Here is a 4479-nt window from a genome sequence, read left to right as displayed (position 1 = left end):
TGGGGATTTATACCTGATATAAATGATGAATTGATGGGTGCTGACGAGTTGATGGGTGCAGCACACCAACATGGCACATGTATACATATGTAACAAACCTGCACGTTATGCACATGTACCCTAGAACTTAAAGTATAAAAAAAAAAAAAAAAAAGGAACACTGGAACCCAGGAAAGCAATAAAGCTGAAAGATTAGGAATAAAAAAAATATATATATAGACTGGCTACATGGATGTAAAAACATGACCCAACTATATGATTCCTATAAGAAACTCATCTCACCTGTAGAGACACATGTAGACTGAAAGTAAAGAGGAAAAACAATATTCCATGCAAACAGAAACCAAAAGTGAGCAGGAGTATCTATACTTACATCATATAAAATGGACTTCAAGTCAAAAACAGTAAAAGAAGACAAAGAAGGCTCTTATATAATCATAAACGGATCAGTTCGGCAAGAGGACATAACAATCATAAATATGTATACACTCAACAGTAAAGCACACAGGTATATAAAGCAAATATTATTATCTCTAAAGGAAGAGATAGACTCTAATACAATAAAGATTGGAGACTTCAACAACTCTTGCTCAGCAACAGAAGATCATTTAGAGAGAAAATCAACTAAGAAACACTGAAATTAAAGTGCACTTTAGACCAAATGGAACTAACAAATAATTAGAGAACATTTTATTCAAAAGCTGAAGAATAAACACTCAGAATATAAAACATTCTCCATAATAGATCATATGTTAGGTCATAAAACAAGTTTAATAAATTAAAATAATAAAATTGCATCAAGTGTCTTATCAGACAAAAATAGAATAAAGCCAGAAATCAATATCAAAAGAAACTTTAGAAACTGTACAAGGCTCAATGTGCATGCCTGCCAGTGCTCTGCACATTCACTTCTGCCAGGGCCAGGCCAGGACAGGAAGAGGAAGGCTTCTGGCATTTGTGTATGGGTCAGTATTGATGCAAGCACTGCAGGAGCCCTGACTCCACAGCATGTTTGAGCTCATTCCTCTCCAGCTTCTCTGCAGTTGGGAGCTGAACCCATGGACACTGAACCCCACCAGAGTAGTCTGTGGCCCAGCAGCCACACCCACAGCTCAGTATCTTGGAAGTCTTTCGAGATACCCGATGATGTACCTCTACCAGCGGACTGGGAGATAGCAAAGACATCTTCTGGTCAGAGATACTTCTTAAATCACATTGATCAGACAAGAACGTGGCAGGACCCCAGGAAGGCCATGTTCTTTCAGATGAATGTTACAGCCCTCACCAGTCCTTCAGCATAGCAGAATATGATAAACTCAGCCTGAGATCTTCTTCCTGATGGATGGGAACAAGCCACGACTCAGGATGGAGAAATTTACTACATAAACTATAAGAACAAGACCACCTCTTGGCTAGACCGAAGGCTTGACCCTGGTTTTGGTAAAGCCATGAACGAGAGAATCAGTCAGAGTGCTCCAGTGAAACAGCCACCACCCCTGGCTCCCCACAGCCTACAAGGAGGCGTCATGGATATTGGCAACCTCAACCAGCAGCAACAGATTCCACTGCAGCAATTGCAGATGGAGAAAGAGAAAGTGCAACTGAAACAGCAGGCACTACCTTGGCAGGAGTTAGTGTTCTGTAGCCAGTTACCAACACTGGAGCAGAATGGTGAGACTCAAAATCCAGTAACTTCCCCTGAGATGTCTCAGGAATTGAGAACAATGATGACCAATAGCTCAGATGCCTTTCTTAACAGTGGCACCTATCACTGTCAAAATGAGAGTACAGACAGTGGACTAAGCATGAGCAGCTACAGTGTCCCTGACACCCCCAATGACTTCCTGAACAGCATTGATGAGATGGATACAGGTGATACTATCAAACAGAGAACTCTGCCCTCACAACAGAACCATTTCCCAAACTACCTCGAAGCCATTAGTGGTACAAATGAGGACCTTGGAACACTGGAAGGAGATGGAATGAACATAGGAGAGGAGTTGATGCCAAGTCTGCAGGAAGCTTTGTGTTCTGACATCCTTAATGACATGGAATCTGTTTTGGCTCCTACAAAGCTAGATAAAGAAAGCTTTCTTACATAGTGATAGAGACCTAAGATAGACTGAATTCTAAATCTGTGAGGATCTAATGAAATAAGACACATATGCCTGAAATTTCCAAGTAAGCCAGTTGCAGTTTTCTGTTAATACAGAAAAAGTCGAACAAATGTCCAGCAAGACTCTTTCATCCACTATTTTGCTCTTCTTTGTCTATTGCTGCTGTTAATATATTGTTGACCTCTTTCATAGTTGGCCCTAAGGGAATCAAAAAGAAAAAAAATGGTTTATTTTGCTATTATAATTACTATTCATTCTGGGGACTTGGGGAAGCGAGCCTGTTTGTATAATGGATGCCATTCCTTTTGCTTAGTTAAACGTTCACTGATTGGCTGGGCGCGGTGGCTCATGTCCACGTCTGTAATCCCAGCACTTTGGGAGGCCAAGGTGGGCAGATCACCTGAGGTCAAGAGTTCGAGACCCACTTGGCCAACGTGGTGAAACCATGTCTCTACTAAAATACAAAAATTAGCTGGGCTTGGTGGTGGGCGCCTGTAATCTCAGCTACTGGGGAGGCTGAGACAGGAGAATTGGTTGAACCCAGGAGGCAGAGGTTGCAGTGAGCTGAGATCACACCCACTGCACTCCAGCCTGGGCAGCAGAGCCAGACTCTGTCTCAAAATAAATAAATAAATAAAATAAAAAAGTTTACCTATCATTTTAAGTAAATACTCAGACTTAGAAATCAAATGCTTCATGTCACAGTTTGTTCAACAATTGTTTCTTCAGCTGCCTTTGGTCAGTGTAAAAACATGACTTACTGGTCTGACAAGCCAAAAATGTTAATTCTGATATTAAGTACTTAATGCTGATTTGAAGAGATAACTGAAACCAAGGCTGAAGACTGTTTTTCTTTCAGTGTTTTCTTTTCCTTCTAGGGTTATCATTGGTCACATAGTGACCTAAAATAAAAGGAGTGACCACTTTTAATTTCAGAAGCTTATAAAGTGTGAGACAATTTCCATAGAAGTATATTAATTATTGCCACATAGTCTAGTATAGGTTTTGGTGAATAATTTTGTGGGTGTGAGTTTTGTTTTGTTTCATTGTTTTTTGTTTTTTGTTTTTTTCTTTTGGTTGGTTGGTTAGTTTTGTTGAAAGCTAGGCAAATGATCATTTAGCAAATCTGTTCATAGTTGTAGCTTGAGACGGTTATTGTAGTTGTTTTGGCAAAATCTTAATTTCCTGTTTTTTAACCATATTATTTAAATCTTGATTATATGCTCTCTCTTTTACACACACACACACACACACACACATAATGTTTATAATAGTGTGATAGTGGAATGTATCTTTTTTTTTTTTTTTTTTTTAGGTTTCCCTGCTTTCCAACTAATTTTTAAAATGGTAGCTTTGTATGCAAAGCTGGTAGTTTATATTTCACTCACAGTTTAAATTTGGTTGGGGCAGTCTGCAGATGTTAGAAATGTTTTAGTGTTCTAGAAAGGGCTGCTGCTATGGATAGTGCCTAGGGAAGTACTCTATGCCCTCTGGGCACACAATGCATTATATCTGATACATTGGAAAGGTACAAACAAGAAATGGCTTTATTTTCCCTCCTTGGACTCTATTGGACTAATTTTTAAGTCTTGGTGGAAAATCACTGAGTAGGTTCATAATGTGCCTGACAGATTTGTAGTTGTTTACCTTCATTTAGCTTTGGAAGTTTACCTTCCAAAGTTCACCTTCACCTTGGTTTTGGGAATAAATTCTAGTTTGTAGTTCTCATTTGTAATGAACACATTAAAGACCAGATTGAAATATTGCCTTCAAGATTGTTCTTATTGTAAGACTTGCTCCTACTTCTGTATGCTTAAAATTGACTCTGGATAGAATACTATAAGGTCATGATTTAGCTGGAAAAGTGGTCAGATTAATAAATGTATATTGGTAGTTATATTAAGCAAAGAAATAGAGATAATCATGATGATATCTTTATTTTTACAGGATGATATGTAATTAGAGTACACGTCTACAGGAGTAATAACGGTTTCCAAAGAGTATTTTTAAAGGAAAAGAAATGAACATGAATTAACTCTGCAATATAAGCTATGAAGTAATAGCTGGTTGTAAATTAAAGTGGCACCAGCTAGCACCTCTATGATTTAAGGGTCTTTCAATGTTTCTAAAATAAGCCCTTGTTTTTAAGGGGTTCTAACATATAAAATCTCTTTTCCTGGAAAAAAATTGCTATGAAAAGCCTCAGATTGGAAAGATCGATTTTTTTTTTCCCAATTACAAAAATCTAAGTATTTTGGCCCTTCAATTTGGAGGAGTAAAAAAATTGGAAGTAAGAAGTTTTAAGTACTTTCATTGCTCAAAAATGTGCAATCACTGTGTTGTATATAATAATTCATAGCTC

General features: G+C 38.0%; 1 pseudogene; it reads left to right on the top strand.

Moving 5' to 3' along the window:
* LOC111535896 overlaps positions 1-2102 on the top strand; it is a 51018-nt pseudogene extending 48916 nt beyond the window's left edge.
* The last annotated feature ends 2377 nt before the right edge of the window (positions 2103-4479 follow it).

The sequence above is a fragment of the Piliocolobus tephrosceles genome, chromosome 12 (assembly GCF_002776525.5).
Source record: "Piliocolobus tephrosceles isolate RC106 chromosome 12, ASM277652v3, whole genome shotgun sequence".
NCBI classification, from domain to species: Eukaryota; Metazoa; Chordata; class Mammalia; order Primates; family Cercopithecidae; genus Piliocolobus; species Piliocolobus tephrosceles.
This window is presented reverse-complemented; position numbering and strand designations above follow the sequence as displayed.